The sequence below is a fragment of the Schistocerca gregaria genome, chromosome 4 (genome assembly GCF_023897955.1).
Source record: "Schistocerca gregaria isolate iqSchGreg1 chromosome 4, iqSchGreg1.2, whole genome shotgun sequence".
NCBI lineage: Eukaryota > Metazoa > Arthropoda > Insecta > Orthoptera > Acrididae > Schistocerca > Schistocerca gregaria.
Window position 1 is genome coordinate 500,614,808 of NC_064923.1, and position 22,811 is coordinate 500,637,618.

Here is a 22,811-nt window from a genome sequence, read left to right on the forward strand (position 1 = left end):
AAGAAGTGATGGAGATGAAAAATGTCTCAGCCTATAACATACAGCATACGCCACATTCCGAACATTTGCCACACTCACACAGCCAGAATAATTTACGTAATTTACAGAGAGTACGTGACTTGGATTCCGGACAGACACAGACAAACGGATTATCATAAAATCCTGAACCAATTCACACATTCAGAGACAATAACGTTGATTATAAGCAATTTTTATCCGTAAAAAAATCTAAGGTATTTAAAAATGACAGAACACAAATACATCCTTTGAACTGGATTCGACAATTTGCTTTTGTATTTTCATCAGCTTGGCCTGTAATGCAGAAACTAGAATTGGACTGGATACAACAATTTGCTTTTGAATTTTCACCGGCACTGCCTGTAACGCAAAAACTAAAATCTATTTGCAGCGTGTAAGACACCTCAGGGGATTCATTACACTTCGATGAATATGTGCCGTAGCGTGGACAGGGCCCCGAGCCGTAGTAGTGCTATTTCATCTTTAGTTTTCTGCACTGCTGCCTTCTCTTCTACTATCCTTTATATCTATCAAAACAACTCTTCAACTATCGATCTATATAGGATTAGGTATGAGTAAAGAAAACCTGATATGACAAGTTTTTACCGAAAGTGACAGTTTTCATTATACGCTCCAGAAATGATAACCACCAGAATTTTAATGACAAACAAAATTTTAATCATCAGTATGTACAAAATTTTCAGCTATCGCAATCACAGTTTGGTAACAATAGAGGCTTTTCCCCACAACAGCAACAAAACCAGTCGTTTAGCATACCTAACCAACAATGTAGTCTGCAAGGTCAACCAAGCTTTAATGTTTCGCCGCCTACACGTATAGCGTCGGCTCCACCAAATAGTAACGCACAGCAACAAGGAAATCACTACGTACAGAAAACACACCATTTCAACTCATATCGCAATGCGCCGTATAGCAACGATTATTATGACAGACGTAAAAGTAATGAGCACAGTTTTCAGCGTAACAGTCGGTCTTGCCAGCAGCAGAATCATCGGTAACAACAGATTATCATGAGTGAACCAGACAGTAGATATCATCCCGAACGTAATACTTCAGGGAGAAATAACAGAACAGTACAAATAGTGGAAATGCCACAGCATCCTCCCGCAAAAAACACACGTCAGATAGAATTTGACTAGATACAGCACAGATTGAACCTTCCAGCGATGTAAGCAATACTTTTGATACACAGACTCTTGTTCACGAAAATATTATTACTTTTGACGACATCCGAGACACTCTTTTGCAGGAAAAACTAGTTATTCAAAAAACCATTTCCCACCCTGTCATTGAAGTAAAGATTGGATCATCCACATTTTCAGCAGTAATCGACTCTGGATCACCTATGTCAGTTATAAATGAGGAAACATTCAACGAATGTAACGAAGAGAATACTTATCCTACGTTACCATTAGGCAAAACTAAAGTAAAAGGAGCAGTATCTGGTAAAGGAGTAGATGTAAAATTATAGACACACTTATCATTTTGTATTGCAGGTCATACGTTCCACTCAAATTTTTGGATTGTTCCCTTATTGACAACAGACGTTATTTTAGGTACAAATTTTTTGGTACAACACGACGCAGTTATTGACTTTCAAAATTCCTCTTTAATGTTAAAGGATGAAAATGCACAACTGGCGTTAGAATTTCAGCACTCTTTATCTGCAGAAGAACAAACAATTAATCGGACAGAGGTCATTTCTGCATCAGGTAACATAAACTGTCATTCCACATTGTTCACAGATACGTATGTTCACAACTACAATACACCAGACGAAGCCGACTACGACGTCATGCAAATGATTTCTGAGAAAGTAAAACAAAGTAGTGCAAATACAGACGTTGAAGGTACTCAACTATGCAATATCCTTTTACAGCAAGCTCCAGTTTTTGACAACATCCCTGGTACTATGTCCGGTTTCATGTATGAATTTCAAGTTAAACATCACGACACGTTTAAAGCCAAACATTATCCCATTCCGTATATTCACAGAGAACAAGTTAAGAAAGAATTGCAAGGTATGCCTGACCAAGGTATTATTGAACCGGCAGTTAGTCCGTACATAAACCCACTCCATATTGTTAAGAAAAAGGATGGATCACTTGGACTCGTACATGATTCGCGTCACATCAATGACATTATTATTAATGAAACAGATCGCCCTCAAACACTATAAGAACTTCTACAGAAATTTCATGGTACTGCTGTTTATTCCACATTAGATTTGAAATCGTGATTTTGGAAAATTCAGCTCCATCCGAACTGCAGAAAGTACACAGCATTTCTCTGTTTTGGTGACTGTTATCAATTTTGTAAATTACCGTTCGGTTTAACAATTTCTTCAGCAGCATTTATTCACGGTTTGAGTACTATACTTCCGACAGAATTAAAAGACAGAATCACAACGTATGCAGACGACATTCTTATTGCAGAAGCTAACTGGTCTGAACACAATCTGATTGTGGAACAACTGTTGCAAACTTTTCGTGCACGAGAACTGACAGTTAATCTTAGCAAATCGCACTTTGGCAAAACTTCTATAAAATTTCTTGGACATGTAATTTCAGCAGAAGGCATAGCCCCTGACCTGGAAAAACTTCAAGCTTTACGTGACATTACTGTTCCAACGACAAAGAAACAATTACGCAGCTTTCTGGGATTAATTAACTTTTTCCGTAAATTTATTCATTACTCTGCTTTAGACACCCCTAGATTATGCCAACTGACGGGTAAAAACACTATTTGGTCCTGGGATAGCCAAGCGCAGTCAGAATTTGTCAGTCTGAAACAAGCTTTGTTGAACGCACCACTTTTATCACACCCAGATCTCACTAGAAATTTTTCCATTGCCACCGACAGTTCTAACACAGCTTTAGGCGTGCACATTTTTCAGGTAATTGAAGAACACGGTAATACAGTAATTAAAAACATCGCCTTTGCAAGTCGCATTCTGTCACCTGCTGAACGCAATTATTCTGTTACAGAACTTGAAACATTATGTGTTGTATGGGCATTTACCCGATTTAGGCATGTTCTTTATGAAAGACATACTACCGTTTACACAGACCACAGAGCTATCCAGTTTTTACTTTCCGCTAAATTTACACACGACAGATTAATCAGATGGAAACTTTATTTACAGGAATTTAATTTTACAATTGTTCACATTCCCGGTACGCAAAATATTGTAGCAGACGCACTATCCCGTTCTCTCTGCAACAATCAGCAAGACATCGCAACCAACTTCTGCCAAGCAAATTCTAGCGTCATGTATATTCAACATGTCGCATTTGAAAATTTCATTTCATCGTCATTACGAGATATAGCACAAGAGGAGAGTAAAGACAACGTATGGAAAGAAATTAAACACCTTTGGCAAGATAAGAATAACGTTACCATTAGAAACCATTACACGGTACGCAATAACATTCTGTTTTGCCGCTCTCACCCTGACAGCAACAACTGGTCATTATGTATTCCTGACGAGCTTGTTAACAAATTAATTTGGTTCCCTCATTTAAGTTACGCACATTATGGAGCGAGAAATTGTTTTCTTATATTGAGACAGAACTGTTATTTAGCCAACATGGAGTAACGTATTCGACGAATTTTAGCGTCATGTAAAATCTGCCAGAAAGCTAAATCAGACACGACTTCACATATTCCTCCGTTACATCCCATTGTACCTGTTAAATTGAGACACATGGCCGCTGTAGACGTTTTTGGACCGATTCCCAGAACTAATAGAGGTTTTTGCTACATCTTTGTCGCTGTTGAACTCACTTCGAAGTTTGTTACCTTCACTCCGTTGCGCAAAGCTACTGCTAAATCTATTTCGAATGCATTTATAAAACATTTTTATTTCATGTAGGGCATGTATTGAAAGTAATTTGCGACAAAGGACCACCATTTCGATCTGCGATATGGACACTTATGTTACGAGCTAGAAACATTTCTCCGATCTATATATCCAAGTATCACGCTTCTTCGAACCCTTGTGAACGACTGATGAAAGAAATTGGTAAACTGTGTAGAATGTACTGTCATAAAAGACATATTGATTGGGACGCACACATACTGTCATTCCAGGATGTAATTAACTCCATACCAAATGAATCCACTATGCTATCTCCGACTGTTATATTGAAAAATGTTGAACCACCTAACAAAATTAAAGAATTAGTATCCTTTCCTACATCTCGTCGATTACTCCACCATGAAATAATTGAGATTGCGCTCAACAACATCAAACGTGCCGCAGAGCGCCGGAGAAAACAGCAAAAACAGGTTTGTACACGCCGTGACTTTCACATTGGACAGAAGATATTAGTACGTACACACTATTTATCCAACCGAGGAAAGAGTAGATGCAGTAAATTTGAACTTCTATACGCAGGTCCATATAGAATACGAAGCATTCCTCACCCTAATGTAGTGCACGTTGAAACTTTGAGAACCAGAAAAAGCAAAGGCAATCACCATGTCTCCAATATTAAACCCTTTATGGAATGAACATACTTTATGGTTATCACACTGTAATGCCATTTCCAGATATTTATATAAACATTTACTGGTGATGATTACATTTTTACCTGGCAAGTGCCCGGCAAGATAAGGTTAGCAGGTCACTTTTCTTGTCGTTATATCAGACCGTGCACATTTTCGATTTTGTGTATGTATGATTGTTTTCCTATCGAAAGTAGAATTTTTGTCTCTATGCTCTATGAAATGTTTAAGATGTAACAAACACCAGTTGACATTGACATTTTGCATTATGATATCTCAACATCTTGACTATTTTACATTTTTTGCTACTACATTATGATACTGTGTCTACATTTTTTGCACTTGAAAACTGTCTATGTTTTCGACCTAATACGTTTTCTGTCATGCTATGCTGTATGCTTAATTATATTACTAGAAACAAGTTTTTATTTAATTGGTATATGAATTAAAAGCAAGATATTAATCCATATTCATCATTTTTCAGAAAGCAATACCGTGTAAAGGAAATGAATTAAACAACCACAGTGGTTTACTATGAAATGGAAATTTTACCATCAGAATGAAGGAAAGAAAATGCAATATATTGTCATGAAGAGTAAATGGATCAGAATTAACAAGCATTAACCAGAATATACTGTACACATCGAATGATAGCAGTCTTGACTAATTATTTTCCTTTCAAAATACAAGGCGATTGATGCAGACTGTAAGACAGAACTACAGATGTTAATTTTAGTGATGAAATTTTCTAGAAGTAAGAAACTCTATACTATATGAAGTAATGAATGATAATGAATAGTTGTATGAAGTAAAAGCTAATATGAATATGCATAATGAAGTGTCTATTTTTTGCAGATGATAATAAATGATGATGAATAGTTATGTGAAGAATATGCTAATATGAATAATGAAGTTTTTCTTTGCGGATGATGATAATGATGAAGTTTATATATCTACTGTTAGTTAAGGAATGCTATGTAGTTATTTAAGTATTTGTTGCAGTTCCTTTTGACAGTATGTCTTATGTCGCATAGTATAATGACTGAATGTTTTGGAAAAGACAGCTAGAGTACATACATATTAAGTACACGTTTCATTACCTGTTAATTCAAAGTTCACTATTTTTCAGCATAATATGCATTTCTTCTTTCAGCTCAAAAATCCTTTTTGGATTTTTTCCAGGAGAAGCTTTTCGTGACATAATATGCTATAAGTTGTTATTAAACCTGTTCTAGTACTTGCATTTTTTTACCCAGTTGTGTCTATCATTTATGAATGTGATTACATACACTGTACTTATTTCATAACCTTGCTACAGCTGACTCATGACGAATGACGTTAATAATCCTTATTTCCAGCAGTAAGTGAAAAGCCAATATTTTCATGCCCCAGCAATTAATTATCGATCCCAGTGCAATGCATTGCTAAAAAAAAAAAAAATTACGAGTCCCAACTATTAACAGTATACAACTAAATAATGCTACCAGTTTAAGATATATTTTTAGTCCTAAAGATAATGCAAATTTTCTGTATATTGATGCCATTATGTCTGTGTATTATTGGACTACCGACCTTGAGTAATAGTTCCAATGTCTTACATTTTACATGTGTCTCATGTCACTTACATGATATCGTATATAAACACCAGTAACTTGATGCTACACTCAGTAACTCCTGTTTCAAATGATGACTTGTGAATAACTCTGAATAATGTTTTGTAACACTGTATGAATACTTTGTAACCGGCCAATAAATGCCACTGATTCAATCAGATGAGTTATGAATAGTGTTTTGTAATACTCAGTATTTACTACATCTTTAGTAACTAGCCAATGAGTGCCAATAATTGTTCATATCGGTTGATACACTAGTGTAATTCTATGATGACTAGCATAAGACCTAATGTGTCCTTCACCTTCTTACCTAATTACCAGTAATTACTGCATTATCCGTTTATCCTGTCCATCCTCATGATCATGGAGCACTATTTTGGTTTTTGCACTAATTCTACGTTGCTGTAAGAGTATGGATGCTACAAGAATATGGTGTTGACATATCAAGCTGTCCACCACCTTGAACGATGGAGATGTTATTATGGTCCTACTGTTTGGTGTACCTAATGTACTACCAAAATGATAACATTGAATATTTATACAACATTTCAGGGAAGAGAACTTCAGATTGTCTCACTTGGTGTTGTGCTTCTGCAGAAAGATATGGACTTTCAGTGCAGCTACGTGCAACCTACTGTGCTACAACCATGATGCAATCCTTCCCATTCCTTCCCTAGTTTTTATAAAATGGTAAAGACTTACACAGTGTGTTTAAAATTTTGTAAAACGATAGACTTATACAGAGCGTGTGCACTTTATTTCATTTGTTAATGTGATCGGTTCATGTAAAAATGCTAAACACTTATGCAGTACGTGTGCACTTTATGTCATTTGTTAATATACACTCCTGGAAATTGAAATAAGAACACCGTGAATTCATTGTCCCAGGAAGGGGAAACTTTATTGACACATTCCTGGGGTCAGATACATCACATGATCACACTGACAGAACCACAGGCACATAGACACAGGCAACAGAGCATGCACAATGTCGGCACTAGTACAGTGTATATCCACCTTTCGCAGCAATGCAGGCTGCTATTCTCCCATGGAGACGATCGTAGAGATGCTGGATGTAGTCCTGTGGAACGGCTTGCCATGCCATTTCCACCTGGAGCCTCAGTTGGACCAGCGTTCGTGCTGGACGTGTAGACCGCGTGAGACGACGCTTCATCCAGTCCCAAACATGCTCAATGGGGGACAGATCCGAAGATCTTGCTGGCCAGGGTAGTTGACTTACACCTTCTAGAGCACGTTGGGTGGCACGGGATACATGCGGACGTGCATTGTCCTGTTGGAACAGCAAGTTCCCTTGCCGGTCTAGGAATGGTAGAACGATGGGTTCGATGACGGTTTGGATGTACCGTGCACTATTCAGTGTCCCCTCGACGATCACCAGAGGTGTACGGCCAGTGTAGGAGATCGCTCCCCACACCATGATGCCAGGTGTTGGCCCTGTGTGCCTCGGTCGTATGCAGTCCTGATTGTGGCGCTCACCTGCACGGCGCCAAACACGCATACGGCCATCATTGGCACCAAGGTAGAAGCGACTCTCATCGCTGAAGACGACACGTCTCCATTCGTCCCTCCATTCACGCCAGTCGCGACACCACTGGAGGCGGGCTGCACGATGTTGGGGCGTGAGCGGAAGACGGCCTAACGGTGTGCGGGACCGTAGCCCAGCTTCATGGAGACGGTTGCGAATGGTCCTCGCCGATACCCCAGGAGAAACAGTGTCCCTAATTTGTTGGGAAGTGGCGGTGCGGTCCCCTACGGCACTGCGTAGGATCCTACGGTCTTGGCGTGCATCCGTGCGTCGCTGCGGTCCGGTCCCAGGTCGACGGGCACGTGCACCTTCCGCCGACCACTGGCGACAACATCGATGTACTGTGGAGACCTCACGCCCCACGTGTTGAGCAATTCGGCGGTACGTCCACCCGGCCTCCCGCATGCCCACTATACGCCCTGGCTCAAAGTCCGTCAACTGCACATACGGTTCACGTCCACGCTGTCGCGGCATGCTACCAGTGTTAAAGATGGAGCTCCGTATGCCACGGCAAACTGGCTGACACTGACGGCGGCGGTGCACAAATGCTGCGCAGCTAGCGCCATTCGACGGCCAACACCGCGGTTCCTGGTGTGTCCGCTGTGGCGTGCGTGTGATCATTGCTTGTACAGCCCTCTCGCAGTGTCCGGAGCAAGTATGGTGGGTCTGACACACCGGTGTCAATGTGTTCTTTTTTCCATTTCCAGGAGTGTATTTTGTACTCATTGCGTATATACTTTGTCATTTCCGAATATGTTTTCTACTCAGTGCATATGCACTCTATTTAATTTCTTAATATGTTCTGCACTCATCAATGATGTATATACTCTGTGACTGTGGACACAGTAACTAAATAGATTATAGAAAAATTTGTTGCTCATGGCAAGTCCAATTGACTCACCATCGATGCCAAATTTTTGCCCCCCAGTGGAGGGTTATGTAAGAGGTCCATAATTAAAGAATTTGTTGCTAGCGCACTCGAGCAGATGTAATTTCGATGTATTGCTCACTCGCTGCCTGCGATATGTAAGCTGTAAGGGAATCTGAGACCAAAGAGCAGTGTTGACTGCAGTAAGAACTGTGTGTTAGTAGGAGTAAGTCGTTGCTAGCGAGCAGTCGTGTCTGCTGTATCGTGTTGGCTGGGCCGGTCGTGTGCAGCGATGGCGGAGCCTGAGCGTTGTAGGATAAGGTAAAAATCAGCCTCGCGCATATGTAGTATTGTTACATCAAGTCCCATGTAAATGTTCAAAAAAAATCTGTTAATAATAATCTTTCTCATGAAAAGTAACTTTTGACATTCATCTTAATTTAAAGAATTCACTAATTTCTCCAATCCTTGGCCATCCCGATTATTGAAAATAAAATCAGTTCTTTCCTTTTATATATGACAAATCTATCGGCCAGCATTGCACTTAGCTGCGCCAGGAAAATTTCTTATAGGAGCAGATATATACGCGTTATCCGGCGAGCTAATTAAGATAAGATTTTTCAGTTTATTCAGAATGATGTATCAGGGCCATGACGCAGCATTGCTGACGTCCAAATTTTACCAGGTTAAATTGAGTGTCAATTATTGAAAGGTTATAAGTGACCCACATTTTATTATTGATACGTTACGCAATTTTCCTGTTGGTAGGTTATACTGAATGCAAACGACATAATTATATTTTTTTACTGTTGAGAGGTTTAGGAATTTTCCAGTTTTGAGGTTACACTAAATGAGAATATTATTCATATTATTTTATTTTGTGGGGAGGTTACAACCTTTCCTCCGAAGAAAGCGTTCAAAGCCGCACCATCAGCCGGCAAAGTGATGACTACGATCTTCTGAGACGCTGACGGGGTTATTCTGTGTGATGTCCCATGGAAAACTGAGGAAACAACTTTAGCGAGTTCGTCGCCACGGAAATGCAATGCAAAGCGTCACGTAAGTTTGCGTACCCGAGAAGACCTTACAAAACTTCACTGGACTTTTCTTTCGCATCCCTCGTACAGCGCGAATGTCGTACCTTCCGGCTTTACTATGTTCGGCCCAATGCACGATGCATTCCGTGAGAGGCAGTACGTGGATAACGGGGAGGTTATTGATGCAGCAAGACATTGATTCCGACATCAAACAGTAGAGTTGTACCGTACGGGCATACAAGCCTCCGAGTAAGGTGGCGCAACGTCGTCACACCGAAAGGAGATTATGTTGAAAAATTGGAATTTGTAGCTAGAACAATGGGAACAATATGGTGTACTGAAATCCTGAAAAAAACCTACCTGCTTCGAGAAAAAAATGTGTTGCGGTTCTTATTGAATTTCCCTCATATTTAACACGTTGAAAGTTTCTAACAAAAATTGTTTCCTTTTATTCTGTGAAAGTATCAGTGATAAGATTGTTCTAAATTAATTATTCAGCAAACCTGCATCTGACTGCGTCTGTGAACTTGTTTCTTGCACTCCTCGATTTTAACAGAAATGCAACATGTATTTGACTCAGCAATCAAGTTTAAGAGAATAATGCCGTTTGTGCAATGGCATTAAAATGGTACTCGAAAATTGACTTTTGGCCCTGATGTTTATTGGTTCTTTCATTGGTGTGTAACTTTAGTTTACTACTCATTTTCATATTCAATACAAGCAAAGGATGTGGATTATGATTCAGGCTGTTAGATTTAAACACAATGTTGATCTCTATATATATATATGTTGTGTTATCTACAGTTTATTGAACGTAACGTCTTCTAGAATACAATAGCTGGCTGTACAACAGATGTAGACGTCCGTCGATCTAGCCGGAGATGTGGTTCATCTCGGTCGGCTGGTACTTCGATCGGCGGTGCAGTACAGCGCCTTCGGTGATATCTTCTCGGAGACTGTGCTATAGCGGTTGCCATTAGCAGCGGACTGACACTGGTCTGCCTTCGACCGGCCGGGCCTATATAGTGAGCTGGAGCCAATAGAAACCCGGCGTAGGAATCCGTGGCCGGATATGTCACGTTGACCTCTGTAAGCAAAGGTTCCTATTAATCGACTGGAATCTTCGGCGTGTTTACCTGATGTCTTCACCTGTTTGGCTTTTGGTTTGTTTCCATCATAGCGTGGCTGCTATGCAGTGCTGCCTGCCATTTAGGGGAACCCGATGGCAGACAGTACAATATATATTGTTAAAATTTTAAGTCATACACAAAACCTACCATTTCAATCATTTTCGTAGCACGAATCACTCTTACAAAAAATTTTACAAAATGCTTACTGCGTCAAACCTTGGACATACAAATCTTAGCTCTGAACATTATCCAACAAAAACCAATTTGAAATGATTATATATCTTCTCTCATTTACGTGCTAAAGTTTGGTCAGGGGCAGCGACCTACCTTAACGCTGTCACCACACGTCTACTTCCTCCCGGCACCTAACTGCGACTCCTCCCTTAAAGCTGTCTACACACGCCTGCTTCATCCGGGCACCATCAAAGATCCTTCTACTCAAAGATATTATACTCGTTCCACCTTACGGTTGGCAATTACCGACTATTTTCTGGAGCTACCCTGATCAGACCTTAGCACATACCTGTCAATGTTAACTCATTTGTTAACTCATCAGACTGTTTTATACATGAGAGTTCTATAGTTTAATGAAAAGTGGTGGATTGGTTACTGATACTTTAGAACGTGCATTTAGATAGGCAACCTACAGGCTGTATCCCCCAGAGAAGCGCCACGCTGTCTACAGCAGAGACGTCTCTGGCGGCGGAAGGTGGGCGCCAGGAGCGGCCCGTGCGACAGCCGACCTTGGCAGGTGTGGCCCGCCCCACGACGGGGGTGGTGGCGCAGGGCGCGAATCCGTCTGGCTGTTGGCGCGCCGCAACAGGTGCCTGGACGATGCGGCTCACGTCCGGGGCACTCCGCCGGCCGTGACGCGGCACGCCTGCCAACAGCCGGCGCCTGTCCTGCCCTGCTCTGCCTTCGCCCGTCAATACCGACCGCCGAGACACTTCCTACACAACTCTGTGGAAACGCCGACCACACCGAAAATGTCACTGCTCACGTCACCTCCACCATTTCCTTCGTTAGCACAACTTTGTCTACCAAGTTAATGTGTTGTTGTTGTTGTAGTCTTCAGTCCTGCGACTGGTTTAATGCAGCTCTCCATGCTACTCTATCCTGTGCAAGCTTCTTCATCTCCCAGTACCTGCTGCAACCTACATCCTTATGAATCTGCCTAGCGTATTCATCTATTGGTCTCCATCTACGATTTTTATCCTCCACACTGCCCTCAAATGCTAAATTAGTGATCCCTTGATGCCTCACCACATGTTCTACCAACCGGTCCCTTCATTCTTCTGTAGCACCAGCACCAGATTTCGAAAGATTCTATTCTCTTCTTGTCCAAACTATTTACCTTCCATGTTTCACTTCCATACATGGCTACACTCCATACAAATACCTTCAGAAACGACTTCCTGACACTTAAATCTATACTCGATGTTAACAAATTTCTCTTCTTCAGAAACGCTTTCCTTGCCATCGCCAGTCTCTCTACTTCGATCATCATCAGTTATTTTGCTCCCCAAATAGCATAATTCCTTTACTACTTTACGTGTTTCATTTCCTAATCTAATTCCCTCAGCATCACCCGACTTAATTCGACTACATGCCATTATCCTCGTTTTGCTTTTCTTGATGAACATCTTATATTCTCCTTTAAAGACACTGTCCATTCTGTTCAACTTTTCTTCCAAGTCCTTTGCTGTCGCTGACAGAATTATAATGTCATCGGCGAACATCAAAGATTTTATTTCTTCTCCATGGATTTTAATACCTACTCCGAATATTTCTTTTGTTTTCTTTACTGCTTGCTCAATATAGAGATTGAATAACATCGGTGAGAGGCTACAACCCTGTCTCACTCGCTTCCCAACCACTGCTTCCCTTTCATTCCCTTCAATTCTTATAACTGCCATTTGGTTTCTATACAAATTGTAAATAGCCTTTCGCTCCCTGTATTTTACCCCTGCCACCTTCAGAATTTGAAAAAAGAGTATTCCAGTCAACATTGTCAAAAGCTTTCTCTAAGTCTACAAATGCTAGAAACATAGGTTTGCCTTTCCTTAATCTTTTTTTCCATTCGTCTGTACAGAATTCGCGTTAGTATTTTGCAAAACGAAGAAATATCCAGCAGCACATGTCTGAATTCGACAGCTATATTACCGTGGCTAGTAAGCCTGTGATTTACCGTACCATATTACTGTTAAAGACGTCAAGAACACCGTCAGCTGAAATTTCACTTCCAATTAATTGGAAATTTAGGAAAGTACAGCTGAAGGTGTTCTTCACTTTTTAAAGTACATATCGGTTGTCTCAGCTTTCAGTAAAGCACAAATTTACAAATCTAAGCGTGATATTAATGGCAGCGTGTGTCGGGATCCCACGACTATCTAGCGGATATGTAATCCATGGATTCAAGATGGTCTTACTCAACACCGTGCAAGACTTCTACGGCCGTGCGCAACTAGTGCGTTAGAAAACAGATGTACTGCTTGCTCGACCATGATGTTCCGTACAGCCATGCCCGTATCTTCCATCAGGAAAGTGCTTGTTTGCAGGATGACAAGAATCCACGCGGTTATTGCGACAACGCCTGGAGAACCACAGTGCGTCAGGCCGGCGACCATTATTGCACATTGCCCTTACGCTGCAGCATAGAGAGGCGCGCTGACAGTGGTGCCCCAGTGACAGAAGTGGACCTTACAGTGGCACCACACCGTCCTCATAGGCAAATCCTATTTCTGCTCACAGCGTCACGATTGAGGATGAACATCCCGGTGTTTACAGTCTCTGAGCAGAACTAACGGATCCAGATTGCAGTCGTCATTGTTAGAAGGATACAGCCCCTCACTTGGTGGTATGCGGTGTGCACTGGGTACACAAGACGATCAACCTTGGTTCGCATAACTGATACTTTGGATAGTAACCATTACATGTCTGACGTGTTAAGACCTGTTACCATCGAGGTCTCTTCAACTTTATCTTTCAGCAAGATAATGCCTCACATTGCCTCTGCTGTCCCGGACTGTCTCGATGCAGAGAGCGTTCCACTAACAACCTGGTGAGTACATTGTCCAACTGCCGAGTAACTGGCCCACAACCACTCCCAGCTACTATGGCTGATGATCTCTGGCATGGAGCTGAAAGAGCTTGAAATGAAATACTTGCGTCCGTCAATTTGACCCCCGGCTAGATTAGACTCATTGCCAGAGGTGGCAGCAATGCTTACTTAGTTTCCCATTCTAAAGCTAAGGCTCCTATATTGGCCATGTCGGACTGTACGTTAGCGACCACCCTCTACTGCTTCACCGGCCGTTATTAACATTTCAGACCTTGCAGTCTTTACTTGTCGCTCAAGCAGATCCTCAGCTGGCATCAAGAGGCTGAGTGTTCCATTTTCCAGTCCTCCCACCAAGCACCGTGGAAGTACCAAGTACTCTACCGGGAATCGGATCTGGATACACTGCATTGTCAGACACGCAGACCGTTCAGCTGCAAAGGCAGACAATTTCGTACCTCGTATATCCATAAACTAATCAAGAATCTCATCATGTATTCTTCGCACTACACCGTATAGGAACAATAAATAAAATTTCATAATTTGCTATCCTTCCTGTTTGCTCCAGATTTAATGGCCACACTAGATTTGCGACTGTATACACAATAACTATACATGGAAGAATCATGGAGATCCTAAAAGGTATCAGATAGATTATATAATGGTAAGACAGAGATTTAGGAACCTGGTTTTAAATTGTAAGACATTTCCAGGTGCGGATGTGAACTCTGACCACAATCTGTTAGTCATGAACTATAGATCAAAACTGAAGAAACTGCAAAAAGATGAGAATTTAAGGAGATGGGACTTGGATAAACTGACTAAACCAGAGGCTGTACAAGGTTTCACGGAGAGCATAGGGGAACAATTGACACGAATGGGGTAAAGAAATACAGTAGAAGAAGAGTGGGTAGCTCTGAGGGATGAAGTAGCGAAGGCAGCAGAGGATCAAATAGCTAAAACGACGAAGCTAGTAGAAATTCTTCGGTAACAGAAGAAATATTGAATTTAATTGATGAAAGGAGAAAATATAAAAATGCAGTGAATGAAGCAGGCAAAAAGGAATAGAAACGTCTCAAAAATGAGATCGGCAGGAAGTGCAAAATAGCTGGGCAGGGATGGCTAGAGAACAAAGGTAAGGATGTAGAGGCGTATCTCACTATGGGTAAGACAGATACTGCCTACAGGAAAATTAAAGAGACCTTTGGAGAGAAGAGAACCACTTGTAAGAATATCAAGAGCTCAGATGGAAACCCAATTCTAAGCAAAGAAGGGAAAGGAGGAAGGTGGAATCAGTCTATACAAGGGCGATGTACTTGAGGACAATATTATGGAAATGGAACAGGATGTACATGAAGATGAAATGGGAGATATGATACTGCGTGAAGAGTTTGACAGAGTACTGAAAGACCTGAGTCTAAACAAATCCCCGGGAGTAGACAACATTCCATTAGAACTACTGACAGCCTTAGGAGAGCCAGACCTGACAAAACTCTACCATCTGACGAGCAAGATTATAATAAGTCCAATCCCACAGAACTCAGGTGTTGACAGATGTGAAAATTACCGAACTATCAGTTTAATAAGTCACAGCTGCATATAACACGATGTTCTCTCCAAGTGCGTTCATTTGATTTCCCAAAATCTATCAAGAGAGCTATACAAAAATTGGACATGGGACGGCAGTATGGATCGAACCCAAGCCAAAGGCAGATCAGTCTCTTGTTGTTGTTGTGGTCTTCAGTCCTGAAACTGGTTTGATGCAGCTCTATCCTGTGCAAGCTTCTTCATCTCCCAGTACCTACTGCAACCTACATCCTTCTGAATCTGCTTAGTGTAGTCATCCCTTGGTCTCCCTCTTTGATTTTTACCCTCCAAGCTGCCCTCGAATACTAAATTGGTGATCCCTTGATGCCTCAGAACATGTCCTACCAACCGATCCCTTCTTCTGGTCAAGTTGTGCCACAAACTCCTCTTCTCCCCAATCCGATTCAATCTACATGACTACTCTGCAATTCACATTTAAGTGCTTGGCAGAGGGTTCATCGAACCACAATCATACTATCTCTCTACTATTCCACTCCCGAACAGCGAGCGGGAAAAACGAACACCTAAACCTTTCTGTTCGAGCTCTGATTTCCCTCATTTATTTTGATGATCATTCCTACCTATGTAGGTTGGGCTCAACAAAATATTTTCGCATTCGGAAGAGAAAGTTGGTGACTGAAATTTCGTAAAAAGGTCTCGCCGCGACGAAAAACGTCAATGCTGTAATGACTTCCATCCCAACTCGTGTATCATATCTGCCACACTCTCTCCCCTATAACGCGATAATACAAAACGAGCTGCCCTTGTTTGCACCCTCTCGATGTCCTCCGTCAATCCCACCTGGTAAGGATCCCACACCGCGCAGCAATATTCTGACAGAGGACGAACGAGTGTAGAGTAAGCTGTCTCTTTAGTGGACTTGTTGCATCTTCTAAGTGTCCTGCCAATGAAACGCAACCTTTGGCTCGCCTTCCCGACAATATTATCTATGTGGTCCTTCCAGCTGAAGTTGTTCGTAATTTTAACACCCAGGTGCTTAGTTGAATTGACAGCCTTGAGAATTGTACTATTTATCGAGTAATCGAATTCCAACGGATTTCTTTTGGAACTCATGTGGATCATCTCACACTTTTCGTTATTTAGCGTCAACTGCCACCTGACACACCATACAGCAATTTTTTCTAAATCGCTTTGCAGCTCATACTGGTCTTCGGATGACCTTACTAGACGGTAAATTACAGCATCATCTGCGAACAGTCTAAGAGAACTGCTCAGATTGTCACCCAGGTCATTTATATAGATCAGGAACAGTAGAGGTCCCAGGACGCTTCCCTGGGGAACACCTAATATCACTTCAGTTTTACTCGATGATTTGCCGTCTATTACTACGAACTGCGACCTTCCTGACAGGAAATCACGAATCCAGTCGCACAACTGAGACGATACCCCATAGCTCCGCAGCTTGATTAGAAGTCGCTTGTGAGGAACGGTGTCAAAAGCTTTCCGGAAATCTAGAAATACGGAATGAACTTGAGATCCGCTGTCGATAGCGGCCATTACTTCGTGCGAATAAAGAGCTAGCTGCGTTGCACAAGAGCGATGTTTTCTGAAGCCATGCTGATTACGTGTCAATAGATCGTTCCCTTCGAGGTGATTCATAATGTTTGAATACAGTATATGCTCCAAAACCCTACTGCAAACCGACGTAAATGATATAGGTCTTCTTGAACACTGGTGCGACCTGCGCAATTTTCCAATCTGTAGGTACAGATCTATCGGTGAGTGAGCGGTTGTATATGAGTGCTAAGTAGGGAGCTATAGTATCAGCGTAATCTGAAAGGAACCTAATCGGTATACAATCTGGACCTGAAGACTTGCCCGTATCAAGCGATTTGAGTTGCTTCGCAACCCCTAAGGTATCTACTTCTAAGAAACTCATGCCAGCAGATGTTCGTGTTTCAAATTCTGGAATATTCCATTCGTCTTCCCTGGTGAAGGAATTTCGGAAAACTGCGTTCAATAACTCCGCTTTAGCGGCACAGTCGTCGATAACAGTACCATCGGCACTGCGCAGCGAAGCTATTGACTGCGTCTTGTCGTTTGTGTACTTTACATACGACCAGAATTTCTTCGGATTTTCTACCAAATTTCGAGACAATGTTTCGTTGTGGAACCTATTAAAGGCATCTCGCATCGAAGTACGTGCCAAATTTCGCGCGTCTGTAAATTTTAGCCCATCTTCAGGATTTCGCGTTCTTCTGAACTTCGCATGCTTTTTCCGTTGCCTCTGCAACAGCGTTCGGACCTTTTTTGTGTACCACGGGGGATCCGTTCCATCTCTTACCAATTTATGAGGTATGAATATCTCAGTTGCTGTTGCTACTATATCTTTGAATTTGAGCCACATCTCGTCTACATTCGCATAGTCAGTTCGGAAGGAATGGAAATTGTCTTTTAGGAAGGCTTCTAGTGGCACTTTATCCTATTTTTTAAATAAAATTATTTTGCGTTTGTTTCTGATGGATTTGGAAGAAATTGTATTGAGCCTAGCTACAATGACCTTGTGATCACTAATCCCTGTATCAGTCATGATGCTCTCTATCAGCTCTGGATTGTTTGTGGCCAAGAGGTCAAGTGTGTTTTCACAACCATTTACATTTCGCGTGGGTTCGTGGACTAACTGCTCGAAATAATTTTCGGAGAATGCATTTAGGACAATCTCGGAAGACGTTTTCTGCCTACCACCGGTTTTGAACAAGTATTTTTGCCAACATACCGAAGGTAGGTTGAAGTCCCCACCAACTATAACCGTATGAGTGGGGTATTTATTTGTTACGAGACTCAAACTTTCTCTGAACTGTTCCGCAACTGTATCATCGGAGTCTGGGGGTCGGTAGAAGGAGCCAATTATTAACTTAATTCGGCTGTTAAGTATAACCTCCACCCACACCAATTCGCACGGAGTATCTACTTCGACTTCACTACAAGATAAACCACTACTGACAGACACAAACACTCCACCACCAATTCTGCCTAATCTATCTTTCCTGAACACCGTCTGAGACTTCGTAAAAATTTCTGCAGAACTTATTTCAGGCTTTAGCCAGCTTTCTGTACCTATAACGATATCAGCTTCTGTGCTTTCTATTAGCGCTTGAAGCTCAGGGACTTTTCCAGCGCAACTACAACAATTTACAACTTCCTCATTAGTTATGTGATCTACCCATCTAATCTTCAGCATTCTTCTGTAGCACCACATTTCGAAAGCTTCTATTCTCTTCTTGTCCAAACGACTTATCGTCCATGATTCACTTCCATACATGGCTACACTCTATAAAAATACATTGAGAAATGACTTCCTGACACATAAATCTATACTCGATGTTAACAAACTACTCTTCTTCAGAAACGCTTTCCTTGCCATTGCCAGTCTACATTTTATATCCTCTCTACTTCGACCATCATCAATTATTTTGCTCCCCAAATAGCAAAACTCCTTTACTACTTTAAGTGTCTCACTTACTAATCTAATTCCCTCAGCATCACCCGACTTAATTCGACTACATTCCATTATCCTCGTTTTGCTTTTGTTGATGGTCATGTTATATCCTCCTTTCAAAACACTATCCATTCTGTTCAACTGCTCTTCCAAGTCCTTTGCTGTCTCTGACAGAATTACGATTTCATCGGCGAACCTCAAAGTTTTTATTTCTTCTCCATGGACTTTAATACCTACTCCGAATTTTTCTTTTGTTTCCTTCACTGCTTGCTCAATATACAGATTGAATAATATCGGGGATAGACTACAGCCCTGTCTCACTCCCTTCCCAACCATTGCTTCCCTTTCATGTCCCTCGACTCTTATAACTGCCATTTGGATCTGTACAAATTGTAAATAGCCTTTCGCTCCCTGTATTTTACCCCTGCCACCTTCAGAATTTGAAAGCGAGTATTCCAGTCAACATTGTCAAAAGCTTTCTCTAAGTCTACAAATGCTAGAAACGTAGGTTTGCCCTTCCTTAATCTAGCTTCTAAGATACGTCGTAGGGTCAGTATTGCCTCACGTGTTCCAACATTTTTACGGAGTCCAAACTGATCTTCCCCGAGGTCGGCTTCTACTAGTTTTTCCATTCGTCTGTAAAGAACTCGCGTTAGTATTTTGCAGCTGTGACTTATTAAACTGATAGTTCGGTAATTTTCACATCTGTCAACACCTGCTTTCTTTGGGATTGAATTATTATATTCTTCTTGAAGTCTGAGGGTATTTCGCCTGTCTCATACATCTTGTTCACCAGATGGTAGAGTTTTGTCAGGACTGGCTCTCCCAAGGCCGTCAGTAGTTCCAATGGAATGTTGTCTACTCCAGGGGCCTTGTTTCGACTCAGGTCTTCAGGTGCTCTGTCAAACTCTTCACGCAGTATCGTATCTCCCATTGTATCTTCATCTGCATCCTCTTCCATTTCCATAATATTGTCCTCAAGTACATCACCCTTGTATAGACCCTCTATATACTCCTTTCACCTTTCTGCTTTCCCTTCTTTGCTTAGAACTGGGTTTCCATCGAAGCTCTTGATATTCGTGTAAGTGGTTCTCCTTTCTCCAAAGGTCTCTCTAATTTTCCTGTAGGCAGTATCTATCTTACCCCTAGTGCGATAAGCCTCTACATCCTTACATTTGTCCTCCAGCCATGCCTGCTTAGCCATTTTGCACTTCCTGTCGACCTCGTTTTTGAGACGCTTGTATGCCTTTTTGCCTGCTTCATTTACTGTGTTTTTATATTTTCTCCTTTTATCAATTAAATTCAATATTTCTTCTGTTACCCAAGGATTTCTACTAGCCCACGTCTTTTTATCTACTTGATCCTCTGCTGCCTTCACTACTTCATGCCTCAAAGCTACCCATTCTTCTTCTTTCCCCCATTCCTGTCAATTGCTCCCTTATGATCTCCTTGAAACTCCGTACAACCTCTGGTTGTTTTAGTTTATCCAGGTCCCATCTCTTTAAATTCCCACCTTTTTACAGTTTCTTTAGTTTTAATCTACAGTTCATATCCAATAGATTGTGGCCAGAGTACACATCTGCCCCTGGAAATGTCTTACAATTTAAAACCTGGTTCCTAAATCTATGTCGTACCATTATATAATCTATCTAAAACCTGTCAGTCTCTTATCCTTTCATATATGCTATTAGAAAAACTGACGCTAATTGTATCTGGCAAGCTGCTTGAAATCACGCGCAACGGCGTGATTGGCTATCTTCAATGCTAATTAATTCAGAAACGGTACGACGTGTCGAATTTTTTTCTTAATATTTATTTCTCAGCGCAAGTTACCCTTCATCATCCTTAAAAGCTTCTCAGACTGTTTCTGACCGTCTTACATAACGCGCGCGCGAGCATGTGTGTGTGTGTGTGTGTGTGTGTGTGTGTGTGTGTGTGAGTTTAATAAAGCTGTCTCCATTTCTCGCTTCCTATTATCGATTGCTCCTTGCCCATCCGTCTTCAAATGGGAGTTCAACTTTGCATAGCTTCATCCTGTTTCGATGCTATTACTGGTCTGCTCCTTTCTCTTCATCCAGTGGTATCCACTCCCATACTGCTTTCGGCTATCTTGTAACATCCAGTCTTTCCATACGCCCACACTCGAATAGCCTTCTACTTTTAATTCTGTCGAAAATAATCTTTTCGACTTCCATTTTCACCTTTACTTCCTCATTTCGTATGTGACATAATCTTAATACTCCTCTTCTTTTCCTGTAGTAGTCCATTTCCGTTTCAAGAAATCTCCGTCTATCGCTTTTAATAATTACGAAAAGGCCATCTTTACACAACTGGTGTATCCAGTGTAAAAATCTTTCACTGCTGATACGTATGTCTTAAAGACACCATTCTTTAACATGCTCTCCAACAACTTGCTTAGTGAGATCATATCGTACGATTTATGTGGATCCACGAATACCAAATGGGTATTCTTATCTCAGCCTATTCTTTTCTCTTTCAAATTTCATAGAGCAAATGTTTCGTTAATACAGGAGCGCCCAAGTGGAAACCCGTTTTGCTTTTCTGTCTTCACTATCTGTTCCTCAATCCGCTTCTTTACGAGTCTGCCGTACATTTTATTCGTTGAAGGCGTAAAACTAATCCCTTTGCAATTCTTACGTTCTGTCCGGCCATCCTTCTTATGTATGGGAGTAATATAAATGTTTTTCGATTCATGATGAATTTGATCACTTTTTAAACGCTTGTCAAAGGCCATTGCCATTATCTCTGAAAGAACTGTGGGTGTAGATTTTATAAGCTCCATACTTATGTTGGCTGGTCCCAGAGTTTTACTAGCCTTCATTTATTTCAGCGTACATACTACTTTATCGTGGCTCATTGCTAGTACCTTCTTAGACACCTCACTTTTCTGCTACAGTATTCTACAGCTTTTATGTTCGACCCTATCTTCTCTCAACAATTTCTCATAATAATTCACCCAAGCTTTCACGCACATTGTATTGATACCAGCCAATCTCTATTCTACGGTCCCATCACTTTGAGTATTTTCCAGGATTTATTGGCTCATGTATTGACTCTGCAAATACCTACTTCATTAGATATTTTTTGACAAGACTCCTCTTTTGTTCTCGCTTCCCACGCCCGGGTTCCTGGGTTCGATTTCCGGCGGGGTCAGGGATTTTCTCTGCCTCGTGATGACTTGGTGTTGGGTAATGTCCTTAGGTTAGTTTTGTTTAAGTAGTTCTAAGTTCTAGGGGATTGATGACCATAGATGTTAAGTCTCATAGTGCTCAGAGCCAATGGAACCATTTTTGAATTCCTCTTTTATTTCATTTATCTTTTGGGATCCGTGGAAGACAGAAGGGGTCGAGGAAAGCCACGAACAAGGCAGAAGGGATATGGAGGCGATGGGTCTGAGAAAACTAAGTGGACCACGAAAGCCGGGAACAGAAATGATTGGTGGAGGTATGTAAAGAATGAGCATGGTCTTTCAGGCCAATGCGACTGTTAAGAAGAAGAAGAAGAAGAAGAAGAAGAAGAAGAATCTTTTGGGCAACGCTGTCTCTCTTTCCGCATTATGTGCTAAGATCCTCATCCAATTTGGTACTGACCTATTTCTGATATGCTTCTTTTTTCGCTCCTCTTTCATTGGGAAAAAGATGACATTGGACAGTCAGAAAGTGTGATTAACATGTTCGAGACGGCTGTTGAGCTAATTCTTTATTACTTTACCAGCTTTATACACTGATTTATTAGGACACTTACTGAGTTCAGTCTTATTCTCGTTGCAGAAAAATAGGAAATCTGTATCTACTATCTACAAATGTAGTTTATTTACAAGTTTTTGAAAGTAAGTCCACTAAAACAAATATTAGCCACTCCCATAAAAGAATGGAATGCTCCCCTTGGAGCTCTGTAGGTAGTGTAAAATTTGCACCAGGTGGTAACGTGTCCCTTCACTGGT